This window comes from Scophthalmus maximus, chromosome 15, assembly GCF_022379125.1.
Source record: "Scophthalmus maximus strain ysfricsl-2021 chromosome 15, ASM2237912v1, whole genome shotgun sequence".
Classification (NCBI taxonomy): domain Eukaryota; kingdom Metazoa; phylum Chordata; class Actinopteri; order Pleuronectiformes; family Scophthalmidae; genus Scophthalmus; species Scophthalmus maximus.
The window spans coordinates 4,904,205-4,923,305 of record NC_061529.1 but is presented as its reverse complement, the minus strand read 5'-3'; the positions used below and the strand labels follow the sequence as shown (position 1 = coordinate 4,923,305).

Sequence of the window (19,101 nt, the reverse complement as noted above, 5' to 3'; positions counted from 1 at the left end):
GGATGGATCCATATGACTAGATTTTCGTCTTAAAACACCTCACTGTTGCAACGTCTTCGCCTGCTGTCCAGACTTCTCCGCCGTTTTCGAGCACCTGAAGGTGTGGAGAAGTTTGGAAACGCCCCTCGCGCCATTTTAGTCTGAAAACTCCAGGGCTGGGTCGTAAGTGTGAACGGGCAAAAATGGAGACGTTTGGAAACGATGACGCAGCCCGGATTCGGTTCTCGTCACGACTCGACCACCAGCGGCGAATGCAAAAAGTTGTGCACACTAACTGTCAGGAACAGTTCCACCTCGTCGCCCAAGAGAAGAAATCTCTACTCTTACTTTTTCACCATAGTTTTCTTGTTCGCACTCCAACTGCGGAGTGCGAAATCTGCTTCCTGTTACACAACATGCTCAGTGTATGTGACAGGCCATGTGACATGTGTTTTCAGGTGTGTTAGTATGATTACTTCTGATTCGGCGCTAAAAAAGGTGAACTGCAGTCAGGCGATAACTCTATAGTTCCACGCACACATTATTTGACACATTGATTAACTGAGCTTTAAATATCAAGCTGCTCTGCCTTTGATATAAGATTTGGTTGAAGTAAAATAAAGTTTTACCAAAAATGGTCAAATTGCAGATATTGTGTGGTTTTGCGTCGATCCGAGTCAGAATGGAACAACCAGGGAGAAGAAAAAGTTTCCAGTTCAGACTGAAACAAAATGATCCTCTCCAGACTGAGGACGACGAGCGATAGTTCACTTGTGGCAGTCAAGTGCTGCTTTCAGGTCAAAGCCCCCCGAACTCATGATTTCAATCAGGGATCTGTCTGATAATCCACCAATAAATCAATATGTTTGGGGCCGAGAAGAAAAGCACTCATAATGCCTAAGCGCAGCTAAGATGCCTGCAATCTGCTCTTGAGCTTGTGTAAGTTCTTGTAAACTATACGTGACGGGGGGAAACTCGATCCGGCGACTTGACTGGAGCTGCGCCGTGTAGCACACATGTGTACAGACCTCGCTAGATGGATATCTACCCCCTCAGCCCCTGGAGCATTTCAGTGAATAGATGAGGAGGAGGGTAGACAGTACCTGACATTTACTCAGCACCGCAGGATAGACAGGCCATTGTCTTTGCTGAAATGAGAAACTCTGCCGCAGAAGGGCGAACGGGGGAGAAAGAGGGTGGTGCCCAACAACCTGATATCAATCTAATGAAATAATAGCTAGCTCTGATGTGGATATCTGGGATATCTACACTTCATACCCCATTGTCAGGGTTCTTCTCGACCTTGGGAAGGATACAGACACAAAGAGGGCCAACCATTGTAGACACACTCACTTTCACTGCCTCTAAAAGAGATGACACGTCACAAAAAAAGGAAAGAGGAAAAAAAAAGGAAACTGAACCTGAAACTTCTGTAGCTATGACCACAGATAGGGGTTTTCAAAGGTCTGGTTGGTTTAGACGGCACTGATGAACTTTGCGGGCCGCTCGGCCTGGGAGTTGTTTTTCCCTATCGACTGTTGATAACTAATAAAGAGGCGAGCGGCCAGCGAGAGCAGCGACGAGAGCGAGACGAATGGCTCATATGGCAGGCAGAGACAAACATATAAGCGAGAGCCCGGGCCAACGGCGCATGCTGTCTTCCTGATCCGTCCTCGCAGTGTCAACAGCCGGGATGACTTTTTTCCCGCGTCCGCGCAGTCGGGCCAGACCAACAGGGGCGGCCTCCGCCGCAACAGCACGAACCGCTCAGCGTCCATCAGAGGGGGAAAAAGAGGAAGGGAAAGAAGAAGTCGGGGACTGGTGAAAGGAAGTGAGACCGAGGCCAGCGAAACATCTGCTCTAGATCCTTTTTAGTGGAGTCCGTCCCCCTTTTTTTTTCACAGAGAGTTTTGTTTGTCCATGGGTCAGGAACACAAGCCAAACACACACACACACACACACACACACACACACACACACACACACACAAAGAGATAGTCGGAGATGTGCACACAGAGGGGGGGAGTTGATAAGTCAACAGCGCACCGCTCCGCATCTTATTGGGCCTTGTCTTAGCGGTGCGCAGGGGAGAATAATAAACGGGACTGACACACATCGGTGTTATCTTTTCAGTCGCGGGGCTGGTAGGAGCGAGCCAGAGAGACCCGAGAGGAACAAAGGAACGAAAAGGAGGAGAGAGAGAGGGAGAGAATAAAAGGAGGGAAGAGGAGAATGAAAAGCGCCCTTCTGACTCACAGTGACCCACATACATTTTGCCCCAGCTTTTTCTGGGGCTCGCTCTCTCTTGGCAACCGGCAGCCTCTGTGAAAGAATCCCAGCGTTCAGCCAAAGGCAAAGCCCCTGTGAAGGGAGGATGGCAGGGAGACGGAGAGAGGGAGGTGTGGACGGGTGGACACCAGACCCCTCCTCCTCCTCCTCCTCCTCCCAACGGCCTGTTGCCCCTGGCGACTGGTGTTCAATGCATTCCTCCAGATCCAAGAGGCTGAACACACACAGACTGCAGTGGTGGAAGAAGAAGTATTCAGATCCATCGCTTAAGTAAAAGTACCAATACTGCAGAGTAAAAAAATACCCCCGTACTCAGAATACTTTTATTTATTTTCCTCTTTCAACATTGTTGTTCATTATCTATTCAAATTCAGTGTCTGTAACCCCGGGGGGGAAACAAACTGAAAGAGACCAGTAAAGGTTTTTTAATGGGCCGTTTGATTGGGCCGTCCACACTTGTGGCCCATAATGATGGATGAAAGCCTGGCCTTCTGAGCGACAGTGACATAATCAGAGAACTGTAGGTCAGCGAGTGACAGCTGAGCGGCTTGACCGAGCCGGAGAAAGGGCCCTTTCAGCTCCGACGCTCGCGGACGCCGATCCAAGTTCATTAGCAGTCCGGGCGGCTACGGGGCCTGCTGCAGGCTTCTCCGGGCTACGCGACACACACACACACACACACACACACACACACATGCATGCATGTATCAGCATGCACAGACACGCTGACCATCACATAACAAGCAGCTTTCTCTTCCTGAAGTGAATCACTTTTTGTTCTTAAATGGTCCAAGGCTGCGATTTTTCTTCCCCACTTTGCTCGCCTTTTCTTTCTTTTCTTTTTTTTAAAGGCTCTGGCAAAGTTTTTTATCTATAAACAATAAAAGGTTGGGGCTAAAACAGTTTTCTCTGGTTTGGCCCCTTCACTACTAATCATCTATACACTCTCCCCTCTTTTCCTGCCATTAAGCTACGACGGAGCCAAACCCGCAGCCCAGCCAAAGAACCTGATAGTCGTGGAACCCGTGGAGCGCTCCCCCCAACCTTGGAATGCATTTCTGCTGTGCTGCACTTTTCACCATCCACCCGGGAATGGATGCAACCCCCCAAAAATAAAACCCCACCCGCTTAACCCACCCACCAGCCCACAGACACAAACACGCCACCGCTGGCTTTTGAGCCGGTGCCCTCTCCACCTCGTCAGGCCTGCGTTACGTGCCTACACAAACACACTGACACCCGGTGGTGGAAAGTAACGACGTACTTTTACTCAAGTACAATTTACATGTACCGTAGTTTTTCTCTTAAAATACTTACACTCTAACAACACATTTAGAGGGAAACGTTTTACTCGACATTTTCTCTTAATGCTTGACGTACGTTTAAACATGTGACGAGCGTATCAAATATATAAAACATTGATGAAGCTCGAGCCCAGTGGTTTGAAAACGTTTTGGGCTAAAAGAAAGTTATGTTTCAGATGTTTATGAGTCGTTAGACATTTCTACTCTTAACTTCTTCGACGGTTTTGTTCAAATATCTATTCTAATGTTTTACAAAAAGCAAAGATTAGAGAAAAGTCCAGAAAATGACAAAAAAAAAAAGATCCAAATAGCAGAATCGTTTTTTAATATTCATTCGTCTCCCAGTAATCGTCCCACATTTATCTCGTCAAACCTTGAAAGGGGGCCCCAGCCGCAAAAATCAGTGTTAGCGTTCTAATAATTAACCAATATCCCCAAAAGTTCCCATAACCAATGGATGGAAACACATACCAAAGTGTATTTTGCTGGTTTTTATGGAAACGCACTCAATTGACGGAAACCAAAGAGCGACTTCCTCTGTAACCTCTCACATAGTTTCATATTTTTTTTAAGTGTTAGAAGCTCAAAGACGTCAAATTATCCACCGTTTCATAGAAAACTCCAGAAATTGAATGCATGCAGTACAGATTTATGCAGCAGCACATGGTTTAATTGTTGTTGTTGTTTTTTCCTACCCCCAATGATCCTCTTACCCTTCGGATTTGTCATGTGACCCCTCAGTTGGTACCAAAGTACCAAACTGAATATAAAGTAAATCACCAAAGAAACTTGACAAGCCACGGCAGATATCTACTGCTTGATTCATCAGGATTAGCGATCTAATAATGCCGAATGATCATTTTTTTATACTCAAGACATTTTGCAGATAATACTTGCTTACTTTTACCTAAGTATTTTCAGATTGTTGTACCGGCAGTGTGGAATCTGAGAACTTCTTCCACTGGTGCTGACAACAGAGTTTAATAGCACACATGACATTTTCAGGCGTTCTCTTTTCTCACACACACACACACACACCCCACTCCTCATAAATGACCACAACTAAACAGAAAATTCCTCCCCAATCACACTTCTCAGCTTCCCTAAAACCGCAGCAGCAGCAGCGTTCATGGAAGAAAAGACATTGGCCAGACATCTCCTCTGGTCGATCTCTTCAGCATGTGAGGCTTGTGTGTTTCACACAGTCCACACAGACACACACACACACACACCATGTGAACGTCCACACACACACACACACACACACACACACACACACACACACACACTTCACCTACACTCGCTCCCACCATATGCAGCACCGGTGCATCTTTCCCCCAACCCCGGTTTTGCTGCGTCCCGCCCACACACCGCGCTCAGCTCACTTCTTCCGACACCCCGCCTCCGAAAACACCTCGTGAACCACCTCTCACCTCTCGTGAGTGGGGCCTTCGGCGTGTACAGTAATTTTTTGCCGAGCTCGGAGGTGTTTGTACTGAAAATAACTCTGTGTGCCTCACTCTGGGACTGAGGCGCTCCGCACAAGGGCAAGGGGAGTGGAGTCTGAGTGGGATTCAGAGAAAACACGGCGAGAGGAGGGAAAGCAAAGCTAGACAGAAAAAATGGATGGAGAAAAAAAAAGTGAAGGAAACCGGGGAGATAAGCAGAGTGTGACCTGTATTCTGACAGTGAAGCCCGACCCGCCTCCCTCCTCTCTCCCAGCTCCTGTGGGAACTATTCCACTGCCCCCTGGTGGCGTATGTATGTGTGGCATCACATACTGTACTGTACACACATACCTCTTTCCCCCTTTATAGTAACACCTTTGCCCTCCTGCACAGCTCGTTCACTCTCTCTGTGGTGACGATGACGCAAATTACACACCGCGCTGCCTCTGTAATTACACAGACGCTAATGTGTACACTCCAACGACAACTGTGTCCCCCGTGTGCGACGGCAGGTCTCCGCACCCCGCCACTCTACACTCCTCGCCTGTCCTCGCCTGCAGTGCGGCAGATTATTACATAAAGGCATGAAGTGGGTTAGGACCTGATTGTGGATGTAATGCAAAGGAAAATGACACCCAGTCTACCTGAGACTGTTTGCCCCACCCCGGGGCATGCCGTTGCGCCACATCTGAGTGTAGTGCAGTGGATTTAAATGTGTGAAAAACTTTTTAAACTCTCTTCCTTATTCCGTAGGAGAAAGAGAACCAGTGGAGGGCAAGAGGGAGGTAGATCCCTCCTTCACGACCAGGGATGGGTTCGCGATAACTACTCCAATTCCGGATCCAGTTCCAAATACAATACCCAGATTTGTGAAGCTCCACCATCAAATAGTCCCCAATCAAATCTTTCATTCGCGTTCTCTGTTAAGTCCCGTCCCCTCTCTCCGACACTATGGCCTTTGCAAAGATGATAGATGACGTGAGTAGCGACTCTTGATACGTCAGTGACACGGTGGTTAACAACAGCAACAAAGAAAAGACAGACTGCAAAATGCGGCATTTACCCATTTCAATATCTCGCCTCCAACTAGGCGTGAGCTGTATAAACAGTATGAATTTGCCCTGAGGTATGGATTTTGGTTATACCTGCTAACTGGTGGAGCATTTCGATGACATCATAGCGCCGCGAATATTTCCCCCCAGAGTTCACACTAAATGATTTTCAGCCAGACAAGTTTTGCAACTCGAAGAAGAGCAGGAGTAGTGTCATTCAGACTCATGTGAGCTGTCACCTACGGGTTGCTACACCAGTGTTTCACCCATTCAGAAACGTTTACATTGACATTTTTAAGAATATATCGTGATATGCATAGGCCATACCACCCAGTAGTAAGGAGCGCTGGCCTTTTTGGAGGACGAGTGCTTGTTCTCACCTGCTGGTGTTACACCGTAGTCTGTCACAGGCTTCGATTTATACCTTTTTTAACTGTTACTGCAAATACCTTTGGAATCCGGCTGTATAATAAAAAAACAGCTGGAAAAACCCGAATGCTAATATCAGGTAGACAGACGTACGTCAGTAAAAATGGATCCAGGAGGACTCGTGAGAAAACTTCAAAGTGACGCCCAAATCAGTTGAACGTTGGAGCTGAGCCTCGAAGCCTCCAAACAGAAAGTCCCGGATCAGGATAAGCTCGGGCTGAGTCCACCCGAGACTGACGGAGAAGCTGCAGAGCCGAGCGTCATGGGCTGAGTCCAAGTGAAGTTTCCTTTAAATGGCGACGGCACAAAAGAGCGCAAGCTTGGTGTCAGACATCTGTAACTTTTGTTGTCGTACTAGTGGAAAGAAACTTGGAATCGGAAGTTATCTCACTGTTTCTTCACCCAACCAACCTTTTTGGTTTGTTGGTGGTGTGTAATGACCACTGCTGCCTTACTGGGCCTCCAGCGTGACTATATACACTTTGACGTAACCCACAAAAGCCAGAAACATGCTGTGTGTGTGTGTGTGTGTGTGTGTGTGTGTGTGTGTGTGTGTGTGTGTGTGTGTGCGTGTGCGTGCGCGTGTGCGTGTGTGTGTGTGTGTGTGTGTGCGTGTGTCTTGTCCCTGCTCATTTTTGTCTAAATGTACATCATGTCGACGGGCCAGAGCTGGCATGCTAATGAGTGTGTGTGTGTGTGTGTGAGACTCCCCACTCTTCTGGGCCCATAAGCACCTTGGGCTCTTTCCTCAGCCTGAGCAGGTTATAGGTTCTGGCTGCAGTAGGTGGAACATAATGGTCTCATTGACTCAATCACAAGCTCGGACCTGCCAGCTTTGTGAGCAAGCTGCAGAGTGAGCATTATTGTAAAAAAAAAAGAAGTATTTTAAAGCCACTATAAAGCCACATTAAGTGTGTGTGTGTGTGTGTGTGTGTGTGTGTGTAGGTGTGTGTGAGGTGTAAGGTGGTGGGGGATTTGTAAAAGCCAGGGAGGTTGTTTTAACACCTTTTTCTACGAACACACATTGGAAAGGATCTGAGATATTGTGGTGGAGTGTTTTACTCGAGTAAATACAAAGACAAAGGAGCGATTCTGCGGAAAAGGCTCGACGGAAAAAGGGAATCCGGAATCACAAGTTTTCATTGCTCCTTTCTCAGCGTGAGTTTACTTGCTCGGTTGTCTGCATAAGTCAGAGAAATGTACGAGGTCGGTGAAAAAACCTGTTTCCCTGCAGTGTGTGTGTGTGTGTGTGTGTGTGTGTGTGTGTGTGTGTGTGTGTGTGTGTGTGTGTGTGTGTGTGTGGTGTGTGTGTGCGTGTGTGTGCGCGTGTGCGTGTGTGTGCGCTATACTGACATGCAATTATACAAATATATGTTAACAGGTTAATGTATCACGTGTAATATTTGGGATTGTTTATTCACCCAGGACAGAGGTGTGGTTTACGGTTGTTAGAATTAATGAAGGAAAACATGTCAATTAAGTGTGTACTTAACCACGCCTTAATTAAACCATAATTATTGTCAGGGTTTTCACCACACCCATCTTCCGAGGATCTGATGAAGCAAGAGCAGAGGACTCACTGGTCTGATCACACGCTTTGCGTCACCTAATGTTCTTTTTCATAAAGGCACCGATTAATCTGGACATAAAGACGACAGCTGACAGGTTGTTTGCACCTGCATGAGAAGGAATAACCAGTCATTAGTGGGTATTATTATTATTATAGGTAAATCAGGCGCTTATTAGTCTTCTTTCCTCCCATCAAACTCTTTCTCAACAACAATCAATCCACTTATAAGACCATCTTCAGACGGATATCAGCGCTGTATGAAAAATCTTAATCGTTCACACAGTGAAGGAGCCAACATAGAGGGTCATTTGGAAAAAAATGACACAATTCATACTGCAACATCATCAGGAAAGACGCCACACTGACCAATCACATGCGCACCATAATGTTTCTGCAAAGTGCTGCAGCTATATGATGAACCTTCGAACCCATGGGAATCTTATTCTAGATTTCATCATTTCTCCTGCAGGCGAACCAACATCAAGCTCCAAACAATACAGCAATCTTGCTTTTCACTACGCAGGCGTCTGAAGACAAAGTCCCGCGGTGAATCACAGGGTGAGTCTGGTGGGTGCATTGCAAGTTAAAAACGATGATCATGACAAAACTCTTCACAGCTGTAAAATCCTTACTTGTATTATGTTTTTACAGCTTTTTTTAACAGTCTTTTTCCACCTGATGTTTCTCCAAACTCATGGATGGATTTGGAATTTGACTGGTAAGAGAAACAACACGCCACCAACACCAACGCCACCAACTTCCAAGCACAGGGCTGTTTTTCTGTTACTTACGTGAATGAAAGCTAAAATGATCGTCACCGTGACAACTGTCCAGAGAGTCTGATAGGCCTCAAAACTCGTTAATCTGTGTCTTATGCTTTATTTAAGATAATATCTATATTCTTTACTTGGGTACTGTGCAGGTATTTTATCCTTTCACACTTATACTTTCACCCCGTACCACACGGGGTGAAAAGACGAAACATATTTGATTGCAATTTTCTCAGCACCGCTTGCAGTCTTTGCCTCAGATAGTAAAAAGTTACAATGTCGAGCGCTGCACCAACAGTAAAACCATAGTAAAACCATAATGATATCACAGTCGCAAGATGAATCAACAAAATGAACCGGTTCATTAAATTTTCTGCATTCAAACAAAACACAACTACCTGCTGAATTGTCAACCAGCCGGGGTGTGATGATGACGACCGGACATTGTGTACGTCATAAAAAAAATCTTTGGTGCGCTTCATATAGTGCCACGTGAAACCAAAACTAGCTGGATCAAATGTAAATTGTGTAATAAAGACATGAACCTTGGTTCTGACTTTCAGGTGACACCCACATTGACTGTCTTTCTGATGTCTCGGGGCATTGACACTAATAGAATGAGTATATGTGTGTGTGTGTGTTTGTCACGTTTCCGAGAAAGACCAGCAAGATGGTCCGACACCCTTTGCCAGACGAACCACATTATGACTCAAATACACAGCCACAACAAAACAACGGTGACAGCCACTAAACCCAGAGTAATCGCAGACTTCTCCTGAGCATTCTGGGTAAATCACTTCTGACTCATATCATCACACACTCATAAACCGAGTACGGATGTGTCTCGCAGACAATGCAATCACGTGTCGCTCTTCCTAGAAGTGCTCTCGCGCTTGTTGGGCGGCAGAGCTCGAGGATTTTGTCTGAACCTTTTTGCGTGTTTGTGCCTTGACCAGAAGTAAAAAGGAGCGTCAACATGACAAAGGCAGATTAAAAAACACGTCAGTTTTTCACCGTAATGAAGAACAATTCACAGATATCCCGGGTCAACCCCTTTCTGCCAAGATGCAGAATTAAGAGATATAAAAATCATCTGTCCCTGCTGCCATTGGCCTTTTAAATGACTCACTGTGATTGTATTTGTTGATGTATTTAATTATTATGGTGTGGTTACTGCTGGCTGTACAAAGAATTGGCCCTAGGGGCTAATAACAATACTTTGACAATTGTTTTTGAATATTATTAGTAATAACAGTTGAAACAACTGTACAATTAGTGGTGAATTATAATTTAGTGTGTTCTTTACATTTAGTCTTAAGTAATCAAGGCTTGCTTAAAGTAAAAAAAAAAAACTCCCATGCGTTTATTAATGACATGAATATTAATGCCAAGCCAAGTTAAGGAGAGTTCTTTCACATCCTTGTAACCCAAAAGTTTACCTTTATCAGGGGCAGTACACGGGCCAAGAGGCAATTACAAATATGTGCTCTGACAGGAATTTTCTCATGGCCAGCGTGAACGCAACACGTACTGGTTACGTGCCATTGAGACATATATTATGGCTACTGTCAATAAAAGTAGAAGGTTGCACAGGTCAGGTCCATGTGCAACCTTCCACTCACCAACCTCATCAAACTGTCAACTCACGTCCGCCCCAACACACACACACACACACACACACACACACACACACACACACGCTGACACAGACAGGTGCAGCTTCAGTCTCAAGACCCAAACAATCAGGTTAGTTGTGTCAGACAACCGTCGTGCCTCCCTCCCTCCCCCTCGCCGCCTTATCGCCTCAAACGGGCACTTCACCTTCTTTTATCTGCGTCTTTTAACAGCCCCCGACATTTCACATCTGCTCCGACAAACTCCTATAAACATTATATGAAAAGCTTTCCCTATCGCAAGCCAATCACCCGCCGTTGGTCCGAATCAACAACAGCGCGAGAAGACTTTGGCCTAGATGGGTAACGGTGAAGTGGGGTTAAAGTACTCCAAACTGCCTGCGTGCGTGCGTGCGTGCGTGCGTGCGTGCGTGCGTGTGTTGTGTGAAATATCGAGCCAGGAAAAGAAATCCTTGATCTCATCTTTCAAGCGAGCAGGTTGATCTTGAGTTGCGTGAATTCTTTGTCATTCAAGTCGAGTGTAAATTGATCTCCGAGGCATTTATCGACTTCATACTGCACAAGTGGGCACATGTTAATTTCTTTAAGACGATACCGACTTTGGGATACCAATACTTTGGAATTCACTTACAGAGCCTCTCAACTGTCCCCAATGACGAGGGCCACACACTCGGAGCGCGCCACACGCTAAAACTCTGATACGGCCTGAAATTGGATTTCCCAGGTTCGGAGGGGTCCAGATGGGCTGGGGGGGGCGCTCAGATGGCCCACATTCCTGAGGAAAACTTAAACCTGGCGGGGGCATTTTTTCAGATATGGGTGGTCTGCCAGTTGTACACGCGGGACAAGCGATGATACCAAGAAGCGCCAACTGTCGGCGGGCCGTGATGACCGGACATCAAAGGGCGTCAGGCTATCCCGCGGAAAGTGACCCGCGGTCCAGTCTGGCTCAGTCTGTCACCCCCAGCAGCCCCCCGACCCCGACGGAGATCACAGCCGCTCTGTCAGAGATCTGCCCCGCGTCGTTCCCCGGAGGACCAGCGCTCGGACACTCGCATTCCCAGCATCGCAGATTCCCAGTCAAGGTCACATTGTGGCACCTGCTGGACAGGACCCGGGGGGGTTACACTCACTCACTGAAGTGTGAACCCATAACCCAATGACCCTGTGACCTTTGTAGCATTGATCTGGCCCCGTCCTTCAACAGCTGCAGGGGACCAAACATGTCTAGTCCAAAGGTCTAAAAGTTACAAACACAAAGGAATAAGTCAATGTTAAATAAATAAAACTACTTAAATGACAGGTTCTATCTTAAATATAATATTTAAATGCCCAATAAATGTACATTGAAAACATTTTTTTTGTCCCTGTTGTCCTTAATGGCGGTGAGATTCCTTCTTAGCGCAACTCCGACGTAAAAAAATCCACAGTCTTAGTGAAATACAATTTTCGGTGCATCTAAAAAAATCAGTTGAAACCCATTTGAGACTTTTGCAAACTGAGGTAAGATGCTTTCAAGAAATCATTTCTAGCTAAACTTAAGAGGAAACATTTAAAAAGATGCGTTTGGAGGAAAATGAAAGACGATACAATCACCCTTTATAATTGCGGAGAATGAACAGGAAGGATTAATCAATATGGAATCTTACTCAGTGCTTTTAAATTTCACTGGAATTTTATTTTGAACTGAGGTTGTTTTTTTATTATTTCTTTCAATCAAATTGTTGTGGTTGACATCAAAACACGATTCCCCCGCAATCAGCGTTCCCACTTGGCCCCTGCTGGTCTCGCAGTCATTGTCTAGACCTGGTTGTCTTGGCTCCATGTCGAGCCCGCGACCAAGTTGTTTTCCAGAGAGAATCAAAGAATGAGGTCAGTGATGAACACACAGACAATGAGACAGACCTGCTTACTCATCCAACCCTTGGACAGCCGTTCAAAGAAGCACACACCAAAGCCCCGATCCTGCAAATCCAGTTTGTGAAGCCTAATTTTCCATCTGTCACTTGACAAAGTCGATGTGTGCGCCTGTGCTGTTTGTCTCTTTGTGTGTGTGTGTGTGTGTGTGTTTGTGTGTGTGCATACCTGCCTACTTGTGTGATTGACATGTCAGAGCAGCCTAAGCAAACATTAAAGGAGCCTTCGCGAGCGCTAATGGAAGGTTTGAGGGTGTGTGTGTACAGACGATATCAGTCAGTAACGTAACGCGTGTTGACTGGCGGAGGTCAACAGCAGCTCAGGACAGACAAAAGAGGAGCCGCTCCTCAGGTAAGAGCGCTCGCTGTTACATCACAATGGCTGTGAACTCTGTGCCCCTGTCTGGCCACCGGCTCTCGGCCAATCAGGGGGGAGGGCCCGCCGAGATGATGGAAGAGGATTAAAGACTATTAAGAACATTGATTTAAAGTAAAAAAAAAAAAGGGAAGCGGGTCAGGTCATGCCTCTGCTATTTCTGTCTCCTTTGAGCCGTGAGCAGAGGAGAGTTTCTGTTTTCTTACGTTCTAGGAGTTCAATGATTCACTGGCAGCGGCAGCAGTAATAAAATCTGTGGTTGCTTTTATTCTTACAATGTCATCCCGTGGACTGTGAATGAAGATGGAGGAGAAAATGAAGCCAAAAGATCTTGATCGCCCCCTGGTGGCTGGCTGCAGTATAGATCATAAACCCCGCCTCCTCCCAAGTTAGCTGATGGGACAAGTGTCAAACTAAAAAGTCAAAGTAGTTTTCCAAAGAGATAGTTCTTCTTATCACCCTGATGTATGTTCGAGTGGGTTTTTTTTTGTGTGAGCTTGGATTTTAGTAAGTTATTTGACGCGAGACAATATGATTGACAGCTGAGACAGACTTGGCAGAGCGAATCCACTCTGTAATCACTACTGTGAAGACTCTGACTCTGAATGATGTCACCAGCGTGAGACGGCTGCACTATTGATATTTCAACCTCATTTTTATTGGGTAGAGACGTGTCCAACTTCCTCGCTCACTTCCTGCCATTTTCTCTCCTTCTTGTGCTCCGGTCACGATACAAATAGCCAACTCATGTTAAAAAAGCTCGGGGTGCCCACACACAGCGACAATAGTTTTATCTTCCATGTCTGATATAACATCAGGGCGTCTGACGACAGTGACATAGGGATGAAACTCGAGGCTAATTGGCTTTGGCGTCACATGAACATTTTCACTTTCACAGTTAAAATATTACAACTCTAAATAGTAAAGCGAATTTAGCGTCTAGTCGCGTATTTGCATTGAATTTATATGTAATCTACTTTCTGTTCGGTGTGAACGCACCATTACCACAACACTTAAAGCACCAGTGTGTAATTCAAGTTTTTTTCTGGCGGCATCTGGTGGTTAAGTTGCAAACCAACTAACTGAGCACCCGACGGGGGAAACTTTATGGTGGCGCACCGCTGATTCCACTTCCGGTTTCCGGCAGCGCTGAACATTCAACGCGAATGTGTCGTATTCTGGACGTTTGGTACAACAACCGTATCCAACACGTCGTAGCAAACATGGCGACTCACGCGGAGGTCGGGTCCACCTCATGTCACTTGATTTAAATCATTCAAAGTTGAAGAATAAACATTGGTGTTCTTTGTTGCAGGTGATTGTACATATATGAACACATAGTTACAATATGTTCAATTTCTGTGAATAAGTTACACACTGTAGCTTTAAAGTAGTAGAGAGACAGTTTACAGACAGAGACAGAAAGTTAGTCGACACCTTGATTCCTCTTTCACCTCTTACACCCGTCCAATCGCTGCACGACGTGGATATGATCGCCAGATTGTTGATTCCTGAAAGTCACACACAACTGTTCACTGTTCATTGACAAATGCTGCCATGTATTTCCATACCAACAGAACAGTGTTGATGTTGTCCTACTTAAAATACAGAGAGTTTAACTACAGTGCAGGGAGTGAGAGACCTGTATACATCATAGGACCTGCCCAGGCCATGAATACTCCCCAATCGCGGGGCTCTTTTCGAGGACACCTGAGCTCTGACCCCGGCCGTTTGTCATAATTACACCTGACGGTGGAAACTTCTCCTGTCACACTCAAACCGGGTCCTATCCAGCAACCAGCGCTGCAGTCACCTGCAAGCAATCACTCATCTCCCTCCTCCGATTGCATGAAACGCACACTTTTTAAACACGCCGGCCGTACCCAGCCCCTGCGTCCACAGAGGGGCCATTCTATCGCCAGACGTTGGCGTGCAAAGCTGCAGCGGGGCACTATTTTTATAATGACAAGAGAGATTTGTAAGAAGGAGGGGGGATTGTTGTGGAGAGTAGACATGATGTAAAATAACTTTTAACGGCTTCATAAAGTGCAAGGAGGGAGGCGGGGGAGGTAGAAGCTCCCATGGAGGGGGGCTGGCGAGCCGAGGACCACAGTCCCGCGACACAAACCGCGCTCAGCGCCGCACCACAGTCAACATGAGCGAAGCAAACAGATGCAGTTTATGTTGCTGCCAAATTCTGCTTTTTTTGCTACTTGACCCTTTTCTGGGGCCGGTCAACACGCCTGACTGTGTATGAGTCACGCTGAAGTCGAGGCTGTTGGTAACATTCGACTTTAAGGCCATTTATGTAGCATTATCTGGCTGCAATAAACATATATCGGATTATGACAAAATTGTAATCGGAAATTAGCTCAAGTTAAATGATTATTACTGTATTCATTATCAAACAATGAAGCCAAGAAGTCATTATCATCAATTAAATCTGTTAGTTTGGTATTTACAGTTAATGAATGATTATAATAATAATGCAGATTAGCATGGATGAAATCACATTTAATTGAAATTCGATTACACATCGCGAATCACTGACAGTAACAGTTTATAGAGCAACAACTGACAACTTGAGTTCAGTTATATTGTCACTTATTTTCAAATTTATTTATTGTTTGGTCGATAAAATATTAGAAAAATGTCTAAGGTGCTCTCATCAAATGTCATATTTCATCCGAGCAACGGTAAATATATAATTTGACATAGTTAAATTTTCTATTGTGTTAAAACAATTCATAAAGCTGGAACCTTCACATTTGTCATTTTTAATGATGAAAACTATTGCAGACTAATTCTTGTAGAGAATATAAAGTTTTTCACTGGAAACTTCTTCTGGTTTGTTCATTTACTAATTCATTGAAAATGTTCTCTATCTTTTTTTCTACTGTATCGATTGTTGACTTTCTTTTAAAGTTCTGTATGAATTAGGGTTCTCATTATTGTTATCGTTCAAAAATTGGTGCAGATTCATTTGTTGTTTGTTGCCTAATTGGCAAATTGACAAGTTGTCTGCGGCTCTAATGACCTCATGTTGTATTTGAATGGTTTTTTTATTGGTATTTCATCGTTTATCATCAAACGCTTCATCTTTCAGCATCGGACGCAACCTATTTCAACTCAGAGGCGTCAAACACTGTTGACACTTTAAGTCATTATCGCTGCTTACAACTATAGACTATAAATGTGTCATAAACAATTTAGTTTATATACAAATAATGTCAACACTAATGTTGGGCGATTTTAAATAGAATGTTACCCTTTTGTTGTACAGTTCAAGTATCCAGAGTCTCCAGCTGCTACTGGTTGATAGCTAACTGTAGGGTGGTCATTGCTCAACGCTTTACACCCCACAGCGTTACAGGACACCTTCCAAATAGAGACGTCGCCCTCTGTGATGAACACTTAAGACTGACAGCTCAGCTGAACCACCCCCCCCCCCCCCCCCCCCCCCCCCCCCCCCACCCCCCCTCCACGTCTCCACGTCTCCATCGCTGGGAGAGGAGCGAGGCCCGGGCAGGCAGGCGGGCGGGCGGCGGCCCGCAGGTGGCTCTCTGCAGATACACGCTTTATACGCTGCCCGTTGGAAATATCATCTGTCAGTTCACACATCACGGCGGCTCTATAAATAAACGCTGACTGTGCCTGACTTATGCTTTGCAGCTTCACCAACAGGAGCGGGCGAAGGGGGTTGCGCGGGCCGGTTGGTGGGGGAGTACTTGGGGGGGGGGGGGGGGGGGGGGGCTACACCACTGGACTGACCTGTGCCGGAAATCACACTGTTTTCCTTGACTCTGGAGTGGGGGCTTTTCCCGAACAGCGCGAATGGTTGAGAAAACACAGGTTATGAATGCCCGGCATGTTTCATAATCAGACGTCATGCTGCAGAGCACCTGCACAAACAGAAGCGGCGGCGCTGTAGCCTCCCGAGGAGCGGCTCACGTGCGCCCCAGCAACAAGCCCCCTCGGCGGTTCATGCAGCAGGGCCCGGTCCGGTTCACACTCGCACGGTCCTGCTCAGCGGTTACACTTTATTTGAAAAGTACCAAAATATTCACATCAGTGCCAAAAGTCCTGCATTTGAAATCTTATTGAAGAAAAGGGACAGAAGTATCATATTTGAAGCATGTACTTTAAAGTAAAAGTAGGGTGATAATCATATCCACAGGTTGAAATATTTACAATAGGTAGATACACATTTTCTTTTTACATTTAATGATAAAATATGTATTTTATCATAAAATTATGGCCTCAACTGACTTGATAACAGGGACTTTATTTTGATAATTGCATGGTGTGTTAAAAGCTTGCCATATGTCTTGTATGAAAAGTAATCTGCAAAAAATATCTAGTAACTAGAAGGCCGCTCGGAGAGCGAAGAAAGTGCAAAAAGAATTCCTGGATCCACACGTTTATCCGAATCCGCTCAAACTTTTTTCTGGCTTCTTCCACGCCCCGCCCCTCCACAAAGTTCCATAGAAATCCGATAAGTCGTTTTAGCATAATCCTGCGACATAACAAACAGACAAACACACATTGGCGCTGCACAACCAGAAAAATCTCTTTTTTTCGTCGGTCCTAAACAGCAGTTGAGCTCTTCTGACAATGGCAAGTACTGTTCATAGAGCGGGGAAGAAGAAGGGACTTCCGGTCGGCAATTTTGAAACATTTCACACTGGAAAGTGCCGTTTTATGTGGGTGGAACAACTTTAAAGAAGAAGTATCGGATCGGCGCAGTTGCCGATGCCCGATCCGGCGTTTCCAGAAGCAGCAGGGGCCTTTTCTCGATACTGCCGTTGGAATCGGAACATCTCTAAAAATAATATGGATGTTTTACAGTTTACACAAACACTCCCCGTCTGTAGTTTTGCTGAAAGGAACATTTTAATACATGTAGTAATTTTTTTAATCGTCATTTTACTTCTGCAGGATCTGGAAACGGCGTCCACCAGTGCTTAGTAAGTGTACAACCCAAACACAACAGCCCACACACACACACACACACACACACACACACACACAGAGCCACAGCCAGTCACTCAACTTAATGGCATCCTGGAGTTCCTCAAGAGGCCTGTGTCAGACTCGGCCACCACCGCCACTGCCGGTGGCTTGGAAGCTCCACGTGGAAAACACAAACACTTCCCTCTACAGGCAAGTCATTCTCCCGGAGTCGGAAAACATGACGGGCAGATGATGACCGGGGAGGCTGCTTATGCAACAAGAAGCCCCCTGCAGCTCAGCTCAGGACGGGGGGGGGGGGGGGGGGGGTGAGGTGAGCAATACGGTTAAGATTCTTATCCTCGCTTGTTTGAGTTATGAAGACTTTTGTGAGCAGACTCGCACGTGAGCGCTCGCACAGCGGCAGCTGGCGGCAGTGTAAACAGAGAGGTGATGTGACCGTGATACCGTTAGGTACGGTTAAGTCATAACTTGGAGGCGGCAGTTTGGCTTGTTTGGCTTTGTTTGCTTGTACATTTGCATTCAAGATCAAAAGATGAACATGAGACGAGGCCAATCTTTTTTTTTTCTTTAACTTCCTGCTATTAACATCTAGCCTGGCGTGGCCAGACTAACACTCAGATACGTGTTAGTCTGGGACCTCGGGGGCGAAAAACCGCGGGACGTCTGTTCAGCGACGCGAAGGAGTCAACAGACGAGGGCGGAAGAGGAGTGTCGCCTGTGACGATGCTGGTTCCCGGGGCTAACTCGCATCCAGATGTCGGAAAGAACCTCGGACACATTTCACAACTTGCGGTGCACGCAGACCTCCTTGAGGCTCAGGCCGCCATTGGACGTTGACACATCGAGGAGTGACACGACGCGAGTCATGAGCCGCGGCGGGTCGACGGCTCACACGTGACCTCAGCGACCGTGGAGGTGTCGACGACGCCCCTCGGGGACGCGACACCTTGTGAACATTCTCCCACTTTTCAGGTGACAAAATGACAGTATAGTTCATTACCCGCAGACCTATATCGCTTGCGATAACCACCTCACGTAACTGTAAACTGGCAGATTTCTGAGGACGCTCTGAGTTCATTCCACTGCTGCAGTTATGAGTAACATCCCCAACACGAGCGCCCAGAGAGAGCAGACCTCCGCAAAGTCTGACTTATCCCCCCTCGCGATGGCGAAGAAAAAATTTCCCAAAAACATCATCACTTGTTGCCGTGGCCGAGACCCATCTTGGCTTGTTTCTTTTCCACCGTGCAAATCCGTCCGTGGGCTGTTGAGTTATCCTGATAACAGACAAACGGGCAAACCGCACCGATCGCGCGGCCGCCTCGGCGGAGGTAATGAGGATCAGGGAGTCTGTTCCGGG

At 46.2% G+C, this 19,101-nt stretch overlaps 1 long non-coding RNA gene across 3 annotated transcripts in view; it reads left to right on the top strand.

Moving 5' to 3' along the window:
• LOC118286553 overlaps window positions 1–19,101 on the top strand; it is a 50,616-nt gene that overhangs the window by 20,068 nt on the left and 11,447 nt on the right. For 2 of the 3 annotated variants that reach the window (XR_007029775.1, XR_004785409.2), the window contains exons 2-4: window positions 8,541–8,629; window positions 8,723–8,789; window positions 17,706–17,734. This is a non-coding gene — a long non-coding RNA (uncharacterized LOC118286553). Of the gene's footprint in view, window positions 1–8,540; window positions 8,630–8,722; window positions 8,790–11,288; window positions 11,806–17,705; window positions 17,735–19,101 lie in introns of those variants that run through there. The other variant, XR_007029776.1, reaches the window with a different exon arrangement.